The sequence below is a fragment of the Lactuca serriola genome, chromosome 7 (genome assembly GCF_051521515.1).
Source record: "Lactuca serriola cultivar US96UC23 chromosome 7, Lser_US96UC23_V15, whole genome shotgun sequence".
NCBI classification, from domain to species: domain Eukaryota; kingdom Viridiplantae; phylum Streptophyta; class Magnoliopsida; order Asterales; family Asteraceae; genus Lactuca; species Lactuca serriola.
Genome location: NC_136414.1, coordinates 6,927,232 through 6,941,619, shown reverse-complemented (window position 1 = coordinate 6,941,619; position 14,388 = coordinate 6,927,232).

Genomic DNA, 14,388 nt, shown 5'->3' with positions numbered 1-14,388 from the left:
TGCTATTGTTTTTGACAAAAAATTTTGAGCTGCACACTTTAAGAATTTTGTGTTGGATTTTGTGATGCAAATGTACAACTAACCATCCTTAATGTACCACAATGCAGTTAAAGTGCTATATGACTAATTATTGGATAGGAATAAATGCTACTTGAGGCCTCAAGTGCTTTTTGATGACTCACCTCCACATTGGCAAGAATTTATTCGTGCGCTTTCTCACATGTGGCAACTCCTCGTTGGTGTCACTTAATTAAATTAAAAAAAACCTAAACCACAATTAATAATAATCACTTTTTGCACAATTAATTAATTGCAATGCTTAGTTTGAAGAAAGTGGATTAATTGTTCAGAAAATATGTTATATTGTTGGTTTAAATGGTTATGGATAAACAAGTAGTTTTATATTGAAAAGTCGTTGAAAAAATAGATGGCAAATTGCATAAAATCTATAACAATTTCTATGATGCGTAGGAAATAATTTACAAATTCTTGATTACAACTAATTCAAATGCATATTTTAAATAGTTAAATTATGTTATTAAACATTACTACAAAAATCGACAAAGTTTAAACTTTAAATATTACCTTGCAAATTGCCTTATCCAACTATATACTTTCATAATTACCTGCATTTTAGAAAACAAATCACTATCACATATAATTATTAAAGCAAGAAAAAACAAAAGGCCAACCAACATATTTTAATTTACTAATTTGTTAATCTTATTTTATGTTTTGCCTTTTGCTTTCTTCATTTATTTATTAATCTATTAGAACGGTTGGTTAGAAATTTTAGGGATAAATAAATAAAATTTTAATTCAACAAAAGGAGATCTTGGTGATCAAGACCAATTAAAAAAAAGAAGCATGAAAAAAATATTATTATTACTATGGATTATGTTTCATAGTCATAGACATTTTGGATCAGGTCCCATTTCAAATTTAAAGTCTACTTTTATTTCATAACAAAATCTAACAATTTTGGTAATGTTTAATTCATTAAAGGTATTTAGTAATTATTTTAATTTTACTAACATGTACTAATATACAAGTTTCTGGGTATATATAAAAACAGAAAATAGCACAAGAATTATAATCCTTCTTTTATTTATAGAAAAAACCAATCATTAAATAGTAGGGTAAATTTCATAGTTCTATATATTTTATTCAAAATGTTGTTTTATTTTATTGAAAAATTAAATATTTTTCTACATTTACTTTCTATTCATCCTTATACTCATGTCAAATGGTGACATGTGCCGTATTCAATAACCAATGAGTTTTAATGTTAAAAATATTCACATTTCTAACTATAAATATAACCATAAATATAAGATGTCTTAACCTTTTGGTAATGTGGACTAAAATGGGTCTAACATAAAAATATTCAAATTTGCTGCAAGTTTAGTCAATGAATTACAATAGTCAATTAATTACAAATTTGATTTATATAAATCAAGTGTTATCAAAGAGGCTGAAAGGAGTAAACTTGACATACTCTCGGCAGAGGTGATCTAGACCCGCTGAACACTGCGTCGCAAACTCCGTATGCTGAGCTCGGACCCAAACTTGACAACAACTTGAAGATGAGACAAAAGATTCCAATTTTCAAAAATAATAAACTTGTTTTTATTTTTTCAAAAATATACCATATTTCATAAAAAATCAAAATTTTGAACCTTTTTTCAACCATTATAAACTAGTATTATACTCGGTATACATACCTAATAAACTATGAAATAATATATATGACATGAAAAATAACAACATTATAATATTTCAACTAGTAAAATAGTAAAGGAATTCAGATATCCAAATAATAAAAAGTATATAACAAATGAACAACTACTCAATATCATTAAAACGTTAAACTTAAACATAACCAACATATATTTACTATCAGTCTCATCTCGAATCAGAAATATTTTGTTTCACTTATGGACAACAATACACGACATTCTGAAACTGATCGAAGAATCTTCCAAATGTTTATAAGGCGAGTTCTCCTCGGAATGTTCATCTACATTCCTTTCATTAGTAACATGTTGGTGATTTGTTTCACTAATGTGACTTTAGGGTAATGAGATTACTTTGTTGAACAAAAGTGATATTGATAAATATTAAACAAGTAAGGAAGGTGTGGAGTGCACACTTGTTTAAGTTTATTCAAGATTAAAAGTAGATTGTTATTTAGGGGCGAAACCCCTGAACGAACGGGGGTCCGGGGGCAGCGCCCCTGGGAGCGGGGTCCAAGGGGCAGAGCCCCTAGCTGGGATCGAAATCCAAATTTAGAATATTTGACCCGTTTTTTTGACTTGGTATTAATCCTTATAGAAAACCTGGATTTATGACAGTTTTTTACCGTTGCCAAACTATTTTATGACAGTTTTCAGACAAATGAGGTATTTAACCAATTTTGGTCAGTTTTTTCTGGTACTTACGAAATTCATATATCTCATTTTCTGTTATTTTCTCTTCTGAGTCTTATCCAATCAAAGATTAGGGAGTACCACCCAATACTTTGATTTGATAGTGAAATCATAATTCTCAGAATATCCAAGTGCCTTAATTATCCTGAAAATTTAACAAAAATCAAAGTATTCTGTGATCATGGCAAGTGGTAATTCTGTGAAGGAAATTACAAGTAAGTTTGAAAAACTAAACAAGTTTGAAGGGCAAGATTTTCATAGATGGCAGAAGAAGATGAAGTTTCTCTTTACCACTCTGAAAGTGGTGTATGTTCTGAGTACACCCATGCCAGTCTTACCAGAATCTGTTAAAGATTAACCTTTGGAGGCAACAAGAAGAAGATCAAAGTAGGAAAATGATGATTATATATGTCGTAGTTATATTCTCAATGGTATGTCTGACTCTTTTTTTGATATTTATCAAAATTTCGAACCTGCAAGAGAACTGTGGGATTCTCTTGAATCTAAGTACATGGCTGAAGATGCTTCTAGTAAGAAGTTTCTTGTTAGTAACTTTATGGGTTACTAGATGATTGACTCCAGGCCTGTTATGGAACAATTCCATGAAATGTTAAGGATTTTGGGATAGTTTGCTCAACACAATTTAAAAATGGATGAAGCCATTTCTATGGATGTGATAATTGACAAACTGCCCCCCTTCCTGGAAGGATTTTAAACACAATCTGAAACATAACAAAGAGGAATTGACTTTGACTCAACTTGGAAACCATTTAAGGATTGAAGAGTCCATAAGGACTCAAGAACTTGACAACAATCCTAAAGGCAAGAACCAAGATGGTTCCTCTTCTGTGAACATGGTGGAAGGAGAAAGTTAAAAGAATCCCAAGAAGTCTAATGGAAAAACGAAGTTTAAAGGAAAGGATGACAAGTCTTCCAAAAAGAAGTCTAAGTTGGTTTGTTGGAATTGTAACAAACCGGGTCACTTCAAGAAAGATTGTCGTCTTCGCAAAGTGAACAAGGATGGTGCTGGACCAAGTGGATCTAAGGATCCAGAAAAGCAACAAGGTTAGATTTCTGTTTCCATGCAAAATTCTAAATATGTTCAGAATTATATTTCTATGATTTCTGAAGCATTTTATGTACAGGATGATGATGTTGCATGGTGGGTTGATTCGGGAGCAACAAACCATATATGTAAGGATCTTCGTTGGTTCAAGGAATGTCAACCAATTGAAGATGGATCTGTGGTGAAAATGGGAAATGTTGCAACTGAACCAATCAAGGGTTTAGGATCTGTTTTACTTTACTTTACTTCTGGAAAGTATTTGTGTCTAAACTATGTTTTATATGTACCGGGGATTCGAAAGAATCTTGCGTCTGAAATTGTTTTAAATAATTGTGGTTACAAACAAGTATTAGAAAGTGACAAGTATATATTGTTAAGACATGGTTCTTTTATGGGATTTGGATATATATATGCAATGGAATAATTAGACTTAATATTAATTATCCTTTTATTGATAATTCTGTTTGCATGGCTTCTACTAGTACTAGCAATAATTTTAATAAATCTGAATTATGGCATGCTAGACTAGGACACATTCATTACAAGAGATTATAAGACATGTCTAAAATGAGTTTAATTCCTGCTTTTTATATGCAAAATAATGAAAAATGTAAACCATGGATGCTAACTAAAATCACAAGACAACCTTCCAAAGATGTTGTTAAGGAAAGCATGGTGTTGGATCTTATACATAGTGATTTATGTGATTTCCATGCAACACCTTCTCTTAGAAACAAAAAAGTTTGTTGTTACTTTTATTGATGATGCATCTAGATATTGTTATGTCTGTTTGCTACATTCTAAGGATGAAGCACTTGATAAATTTAAAATTTATAAACAACAAGTTGAGCTTCATAAAAATGACTTAATAAAAGTCTTGCGTATTGATAGAGGTGGTGAGTATTATGATCCAGTTTATTTTGAATCAACTTGAATAATACATCAAACCACGACTCCTTATACACCACACCAAAATGGTATAGCTGAAAGGAAGAATAGGACTTTGAAAGAAATGGTTAATTCCACGTTATCCTATTCTGGATTAAGTGAAGGGTTTTGGGGCGAGGCAATGTTAACTCTTGTTACATCTTGAATAGAACTCCAAATAAAAGGAGTAAGAATACTCCTTATGAAATTTGGTGTAAAAAGGTACCAAATTTGAGTTATCTCAAAGTTTAGGGTTGTAGAGCAATTATAAGGCTCGCTGAACCCAAAAGGAAAACATTCGGTGAAAGAGGTGTAGATTGTATCTTTATTGGATATGTTGAGCATTCCAAAGCATATAGATTTTATGTTATAGATTTCTAATGACTCTGTGGTGTGGAGTGCACACATGTTTAAGTTTATTCAAGATTAAAAGTAGACTGTCACTTAGGGGCGAAGCCCCTGAACGAATGGGGGTTCGGGGGCAGCGCCCCTGGAGCGAGGTCCAAAGGGCGGTAGCCCCTAGCGGGGTCCAAGAGGCAGAGCCCCTGGCTGGGATCGAGCTGTTTTTTTTTGAGTTGGTATTAATCCTTCTAGGAAACCCGTATTTATGACAGTTTTTTTGACTGCTGCCAAACTGTTATATGACAGTTTTGACAGTTTTTAGACAAAGGAGGTATTTAACCAATTTTGGTCAGTTTTTTCTGGTACTTATGAAATTTGTATTTCTCATTCTCTGTTCTTTTCTCTTCTGAGTCTTATCCAATCAAATATTAGGGAGTACCACCCAATACTTTAATTTGATAGTGAAATCACAATTCTCAGAATATCCAAGTGCCTTAATTACCCTGAAAATCTAACATAACATGAACACCCTGATAAAACAAATAAGTTCATATAACATGTTTATTGGATCATGTATTATATATAATTTCAGTTACATACATCTTCATTCACATCAACTTGATATGATTCAAATTGGTCAACTGAATGTTTCATTTTTTCATTATCAATTGATGCCTACATGGAATAACAAATTAATAATCAAACATAACACATTAATAAAATTACAAAATAAAATATAAAAATATAAAATTCGTATATCTGACTCTTCATTAGGTTACACATCATCCTCAATCTTTTTGTTTATATATGTAACGCCCGGACTCTGGTACGAATTTATTTACAAATTATTCTTGTTTGACATGCCACTCGACGAGTTGGAAGCCCCAGACTCATCGAGTAGAAGTTAGCCTTAGACACGGGATTCAGCCACCTACTCGACGAGTCAAGAGCTCTGAACTCGGCGAACAAGCCTTGCTAAGTGAAACCCTAATTTCAGGATTTTGCACCCTATTTAAGCATCTTAATTCCCACCATTGGCCTCATTTACAACCTCCTTGTCCCAAACCCAAATCCACAAAATCCTAGAGCTTTCCTTGAGTGTGTGACCCATATTAAGTTATCTTTGTGCACTTTTGAAGCTTGTGGAAGAAGAAGAAGATAGAGGGATCAAGAAGGAAGCAGTAGATCCAGAAGCTACACTCCATTTGCTACATTTTCTAGTAATCAAGTCTCTAACTTGGTCATTCTTTTCTTAGATCTATTTACTTACATTTTATGAGGGTTTTGGTTCAAGAACCTTGGTCTTTAGGATTGGACGTCCCAAGTGACTTATATTTCAGATCTGGGATCTATGAGGGGTTCCATGGCATAAATGTGCAAACTTTATTACCATGGAAGCCCCATGCAAGCTTTTAAGCATTAATATGGCCTTTTTAGCCCGAAAAGGCCATGCATGGAGGGAAAGCATGGAAATTTACGTGTGCAACTGATGTTCAGAGCATAGATCTTGTATAGTGTGACTTGGCTTAGGGTATTATGGATTGTGGACCAAGATCTATGTTCTAGAGAGTTAGGGTTTGAGCTAAACCTATTAAGAAGGACTAAGAGCGGCTAAAGTTGGAAACTTTACCCTTAAAGGTATCTTCCCAGTGTGTAGATGACGTTTGGAGCTTGGATCTGACGGGTAGGAGCTTAATCCATTAAGATGGCTCAATCAGACAGGGGAACTCGGCGAGTCCATAGAGGGAATCGACGAGTTGATTTGGTTTGTCCCGTTTTAGCTTCAGGTAGAACTCGACGAGTCAGTGAAGGGACTCGACGAGTTAAATAGGTAGATTGCGACTGTGAGTAGCCTGGAAACTCAACGAGTCAGGGGGAGACTCGACGAGTTAAATCGTGAATTCAGGATCTAGGACTCGGCGAGTTGATGGAGCAACTCGACGAGTTGGGTCAATCAGAATGTTGACTTTGACCCAAGTGTTGACTTTGACCAGGGGTAAAATGGTCATTTTACCCTACGAAGGATTATCAGATTCTGATTAAGTGTTATTATGAAATTGATAGTCGGGGAGTTGCCGGAGTAGCAGTTAGATATTTCTCACTCGACTTTTCAGCAGTCAGCCTTGCGAGGTAAGTTTCCTTCAGTACGGACGGGTTTAAGGCACCAAGGTTGGCCCGTAGTATGATATGTTAGTAGCCGAGTGTGGGAAGGGATCGTATCTCATAGCAAATGAGTGTGGGTGGGGCCTGCATCTCATAGTAGCCGAGTGTGGGCGAGGCCTGTATCTCGTAGTAGTTGAGTGTGATAACTTAGTTCGATTATGGATATATGTCTGATTAATAGACTTAGTTATACATGTTGTCTATGTGATAGTTGTATGTATGTTTAGTAGCTGAGTGTGGGCGGGGGCCGTATTTCATAGCAGTTGAGTGTGGGCGGGGCCCGTATCTCAAAGTAGCCAATTTTGGGTAGAGCCCGTATCTCGTAGTAGCTAAGTGTGGGCGGGGCCCGTATCTCAGAGTCAGCGGAGTGTGGGCGGGACCCATATCACCTAGTTAGCGGAGTGTGGGTCGGGCCAGTATCTCCACCAATGTGGGTGGGGCCCATATCTCCTTGTTGCATGTTATGTGGTAGTTTAGGGAGACTCACTAAGCTTTGTGCTTACAATTTTCAGTTTTGGTTTCAGGTACTTCCGGTAGCAAGTGGAAGGGCTCGGGATGATTGCAGTGCACGCACCATTGTTTAGCCTGGGATGTTTATACTCTGATATTTTGATATACATTGATATAATGTTTGAGATATTATGACATGTGTTTTGGATAACTATAGTTTTATTAATAATTAAAAACGAAATTTTTTTGGTTTGTAATTTTGGGATGTTTCAAGTTGGTATCAAAGCCTTGGTTTGAGGGATTCGGGCACACTCTCTGGTGTATCTGGACTCAAACTAAGGACTTGGTATGAAAATTTTCAAAACAAAAACATTTTATGAAAAAGAATTTTGAAAAGAGAAGAATTTTGAAAAGGGGAAAAAGAACTTTGAAAAGAGAAAAAGGGTGTGGTACATGCAATCAGCCGAGGTCAAGTAAGTACTACCAAATTACCCATACAAATTTATGTTATGATATGATTATGAGAATTGCATGCTAGTTTAGGACTAAGGATCTAGGAAGGATTCCTTATATGCCTGTTATATGTATCACAACTTTATGAATTCCATGCTAGTACAGATTAGTCAGTGATGGCCTTAATGTGATATGCTTGATTATGTTTACTCGATGCCCGAATGATGTTTGCTTCGTGCTTTTAGGATTCCTAGTTATCTCTAACTAACTAGTAGACGAATAAGTTAAGTTACATATTACGAGGATTAAATAATTTCAGAAGGTTAGGTTTAGCTCTATTTCGCAGCTCTCGTTTGAGTCTAACCGTTGTAGGGTAGTACCTCTCATTAGAAGAATTATCTAGTCGTAGTGATATGTAAATTATTCACGAGCTAGTTAGGGGGAGATAAAAAGGACTTCTTATGTAGCTAATATCGTAAAGTGGATTGGTGTTTACCCTAGGGCAAGCCTAGGATGAGTTTAGCAGTAGCAGTAGAATGGACTTGGTGGAGTCGAGTCAGTTCTTGAGGAAAGTACGGATAGATGTGGAAGGTAGTATGGGCCCGTACTACTGAAAGTAGAGGATCCGTAATCGAATCAAGGAAGGCTGAGATGAACCCAGGAAACTTGTAGTATGTGAGATCCCTCGAGATATGATGAGTATACTGATGTTTATTATGGTGTATTTTCATAATGTTGATGCTACACACTAGGTCGGTTGGCACTTTAGGCACTGGTGAGGGATCAGGCTCGGGCTCTGGAGCCAAGCAGATGGATGAGCAGACGAGGGAGTTCATCTCCTCTGAGATCACAAGCAATATTCTTGAGCAGACTACTGTGATCTTCGGTTCAATCAAGGAGGGTATCCTGGAACTTATGGATGAGAGGTTGAGTGCTTTCCGCACTAAGGTAGCGGCCATGATGGGGTCATGCACACTCACTTTCAGGGAGTTCAGGGCATGTGGAGCTCCCGATTACCATGGGGCTACGAACCCCATTGTGAGTACTAGAGGGTTGGCGGATGTCGCCAACGCATTCCGCACCAGCAGATTTCCCGATGGGGACAAGTTCAGACTTGCGTCATGTCTTTTGAAGTACAGGGCATGTGACTGGTCGGAGGAGGTTGAGAGATCCATTGGAGATGATGCAGTTATGGATGCGATGACCTGGAGTGATTTTTCGACCAGGTTCAGGGATGATTTTGCACCTGTAATTGAGGTGCAACAGTTAGCGAGGGAGTTCCAAGATTTGGAGTTGACGACAGAGACTATGGCGGAGATCACCGCCAAGTATAGGGAGAGGGCCCTTCTCGTTGCGCATTATGTGGCGGACGAGAATATGAAGAAGGCCTGATATCATGAGATGTTTCAGAGTGATATCCGCCAGTTTGTGAGCAGCTCCAGCTGCAAGACGCCGGAGGACATGATTGCAAGGGCTCGTGAGAGAGAGAGAGAGAGAGAGAGTGTGAGAGAGAGAGAGAGAGAGAGATTGATTGATTGATTTAAAGATAGAGAGAAAGAGGAAGCCAGAGTATGTGTCTGGAGTAGACGGTTCGGGCAAGAAGCCCAAGACAGATTCCCGAGGGTAGGACCAGCAGGGTCAAGGCCACTACGGAAAGTGTGGTACGTCGCACGAGGGGACGTGCAGGGCGGGTAGTTCGGGATGCTTCAAGTGCAACTGAACTAGACATGTGAGCAGGGATTGTACTGCTACTTCTACCACCACATTATCTGATTTGATTTGCTTTCAGTGCAATCAGAGGGGCCACAAGAGGTCCCAATGTCCGAGTTTGGCAGCAACAGGGAAGGTGGCGGCACCCGCCCCTGCTACATTGAGGATTACAGACGGCTGTCAGTGTCGGGCAGAGACACCAGTGGCGAAGACCAGAGCCTTCCAGTTGACAGCAAAGGAGGCACGTGCAGCTCCTGATGTCGTTACGGGTATGTATCTTTTCCTTTATCTCTATATTTTTATTGATTATTTCTTATGTTTATGTGTTTGCTATAGGAACGTTCTTGGTGAACGGTATATGATCCTTGGTACTGTTTGATTCGGGTGCCACCCGATCCTTTATGTTGCTCGCGCTCAACCAGTGATTCATAGGAGCTCCGGAGGAGCTGGATTTCCCACTGGATGTGGTGATAGCAGATGACAGGACCGTTAGGGTTGCGAGGGTTCACATAGGTTGTACACTACAGTTGCTTGATGACAAGTTTTCAGTGGATCTGGTTCCTATTCCCCTGTGAGGGAACAAGGTTATAGTGGGTATGGATTGGTTGAGCCCCAATGGGGAAATGATCGTGTAACATCCCAAGTTCCAGAGCAAGAGATCGGGGGTGTTGAGTGTTAATGGAGGTCTAGACTCGGCGAGTTAGAAAGGTAACTCGGCGAGTCGAGTCGCGAGTGGATCGCGTGAATAAGTGACCCGACTCGGCGAGTCAAGGCTAGACTCGGCGTGTCGGTGCTGGAATATGAAACCCTATTTTCAGGGTTTGCACCCTATTTAAAGAATGATATGCCTTCATTTCAGCCTTTATCTTCCCTGAGTGTTCCAAAGAAAACCCTAAATCATGAGAGGCTCCATTGTTGAGAAGATTGAAGCTTGGAAGGAGAAATTTGTGAAGAGATGTTGGAGGAAATTGAGGATAACATCAAGAGGGCTTGTGGATCTGAAGTCTACATCAGTTTAGACTCATCTTTGGGGTAAGAAGCCACTGCCTTAATCCTTTTTCCTTATTGTCATCCGTGGTGGTTGTTTTGGGGCTTCTTTTGCTTCGTTTGGATCCATTTCGTGTTTAGAGATTAGATCTGAAGTTGCAACTTCAGATCTAGGTTGTATTGGAGCCATAAGGGCAGAAAGCATCAGTCTTTGGGCTTGTTTGAGAGTGCCTTTGTCCCAAAACCTTCTTGTAGCTTGGTTGGAGCTTGTCGAGCCTTGCATGCACGTAAAGTTGGAAACTTTACGTGTGAATCTGGCCATAGGAGTCCAGATTTATGTATTGGAAGCAATTGAATAGCCTGTGATCGTCTGAATGGAGATGTCACGTGGGGACTTGACGAGTTGGAAGAACAACTCGGCGAGTCTGTTGAAGATTACCTTGGACTCGACGAGTCTGTTCTTGGACTCGGCGAGTCTGATCGTGGAATCCTAACCTTTTCTGGTTGAGCCGTGTCTCGGTGAGTTGAAGGACAACTCGGTGTGTTGAGCAGGATGCGAATCGAAGATTGTTGGACTCGGTGAGTCTTGGAGTGACTCGGCGAGTTGAGTCGTGATTGGGAGTTTCTGAGTATAGGGACTCGACGAGTCAACGGGTGACTCGGCGAGTAGAGTCAACCAGGAAGGTTGACTTTGACTGAGGACTTTGACTTGGACCAAGGGTTGACCAGTTTGACTTCCAAGGGTAGTTTGGTAATTATTGGTGTTTATTGGTTTTGGTTATTTGGTAATGATCAGTGGTGGAGTTCGTGCTGGTGGTCGAAGCAGCGTGGTCTTATTTCTTCAAGTCGGTAGTTGCAGGTGAGTTATCCTCACTATATCAACAGGGTCTAAGGCACCAAGGTCAGCCCTTTATCGGATGGAAATCCGGGTAGTAGTTGTTATGTTATTGCTTTGCTATGACTACATCCTGGTAGTTAGGATGGTATATGTTAGAGACCTGGTTAAGGTCGGTACCCTGGTATATAGGATGATGCTATGCTAGTGACCGTTTAGGTCGGTATCTTGGTTAGGATGTTGCTATGCTATGTGATGTGTTGGATTTGTTTGATTAGTTGTGAGATGTTATATGATTATATGTTTGTGTGCACATGGTTGTTGGACTGGGGTTGGGTTGAGGCGGGTCCTGCTTTGTGTTGTAGGCCAACATACCCAGGGCGGACCGGTTAGGCCGAAGGCCCGGCGAGCAGTCTGGATAGGCTGAAGGCCCCAAGAGGGCGGACCAGACGTGCCGAGGCTCGGAGAGTGGACCAGACAGACTGAAGGCCCAGTGCGGGCGGACCAATCATACTATAGACTCGGAGAGAGAGTGGACCGGGTGGACTGAAGGCCTGGTGCAGGCGGACCAGTCACAATGTAGACTCGATATGCATGGATGTTCTGTTTATGATATGATATGATATGTGTATGGTTTTGTGGTTGGTATCTTGGGGGTAACTCACTAAGCTTTCGGGCTTACAATTTCAGTGTATTGTTTTAGGTACTTCGGGAGACCGTGGCAAGGTGAAGGCGTGATCGTACCGCTCCTCATGTTTATGATTTTTATGATATGGTTCTGTGAGATACTCTGATGTTTAAACTATTTTGAAAACAAGTGTATGAACTTAATGGTTTTTTTAGTGAATTAAAATGTTTTATTTTGGCTCGAATTTTATGGGTGTTACAGATCGATTGCAAGCAGCAGCTAATGAGGGTTCGGACTCCTAGTGGGGGAGGGTTAGTGATACAGGGCGACAAGCCGCATGGTGGAGTGACTCTATTCTCAGCAGCGAGAGCAAGGTGCTACCTTCAGCAGGGTTGCGTGGGTTATGTCTGTTGGATTAGTGTCTAAGTCCATAACTATTTTGGTATGTACTTGACCCGATGGTGCATGGTCCTTTTGGGTTGCCTTCACTAAAGCAACTTGATTGGAGAAATAAATAAAGAGAGAGGTTATTATGATTTATTAATATGTTATAAGAATAATATATTAAAGGAGAAATCATATTTGTTTAATTAATATTGGTCAATAATTAATTAAGAATTAATTTTGTGATCAAGTGTAATTAATTAAACTAGAGGGGCTGAATTGTAATTATGTGATAGTTACAAAATAAGGTAAGGATTATCTTATATATATGGTGAACGAATTTGAGGTGTAAATCCCTTAGAATTTGACTAGGATAAGGATTTCTAGGACTTATCTTATGGTTGCTTGGTGGACAAGCAACTAGATAAGGATAAGGACTAAAACCCTAATCTTTACACCTATATAAACCCCCTAAGGCTTGTGAATTCGGCCAACCCTTCCCAAGAGGTCCTAAGGACGAATTCTAACCTCCCTCCTCTCTCTTTATACCTTCTCCACTTGCTTATGCTATTTGTAAGCCATTAGAGGAGTGACACTTGTGACTCTCAGCTTTCCAAGGTCAATTCAAGGAGGAATTGGATTGTTATTGCTATATAACAATCAAGGTATGTTCTTAAACCTAATTACATGTGAATTCCGATTTCCATATGCTAGAATTAGGGTTCAAAGTCTTGGATTCAAAGTATGTACAATAGAGAAACCTAGATCCAAGCTTTAGGGTTTGTATGAGCACATAGGATGTCTTATGACCAAAACCCATCAGTGGTATCAGAGCCATGATTGGTTTCTATTGTATTGATGCTTGATGTAACTGAAAATCGTGTTTTGGCCTCACTGTTCGACCTGACTCGGCGAGTCACTCTTGGACTCGGCGAGTCAGCCCTACTCGGCGAGTTCCAGAGGGTGACTCGACGAGTCGGTGCGTCAGATAGTGCTTATCTCGGGATTTCTTGCTGTTTTTGCATTGGGATAGTTACCTTATCATGTTAGATTAATATTAATCCGATTATATGATATATTTGACTATATTTTAATCTAATTGAACATATTTATCAATTAATAAGATAATTGTTTCCTTATAAGATAATTGATTAATTATTTGAAGTAAATTGATAAATTGTTTTTGCAAGAAATCATCAAATATGGATAATTATGTAATTAAATGTTAATTTGAATTATTTGTTATTTGATCCTTGTTGTTATGAAAAGTTTCATATTTTTCCCTTTAGGTTTTATAGTTTAAATTTGAACCCCAAAAGTTTTGTTGTTTTGAAATTTAAATAGTTAAAACCCTAATATTTTTGAAAAATGTTTCAAAACTTGCCCTCAAGTTTTGGAATTTAAATTTTGATTAAATGGTTTAATTTTGATGTATATTTAAATTCTAAACCCTAATGTGTTGAAATGTTTCAAAACTTGCCCTCAAGTTTTGGAATTTAAAAGTTGATTAAAAGTTTAATTAGGAATGTTAAATTCTAAAACTCTAGTATTGTTTTGAAAAGGTTCAAATCACACCCTTATGGTTTTATTAACTAATTAAGGTGTATAATTATAGAGGTTTAATAAATCCATAAAAGTTTAGGTTTACAATTTAAGTGAATTAAAAGTATAATTGTTAAATTGAACCACCTAATATTTTAAAAGTGTAAAATACACCCTATACTATATATAACATTAAAAGTCTAACATTATATATATGTATGAGTAAAAGTTAGTCTTACCGTTAGTAGGCCTCATTCACGAAGCTGGTCTATAAGGGGTGTTTAAGGAAATTGCCTATAAAATGGCGATTCAATGGGTATCCACTCTTACCCACCGCACTCTTGACTGGTGGAGGGTCGTTAGCCGAACGAGTAGGATAGGACGAAACCTTCCATTATAAGTATAATGAATTATCAAAGTAACTAAATGTTTTCATAAAATTCCCAATCTTAGTTACTTAGGCAAAAGTGAA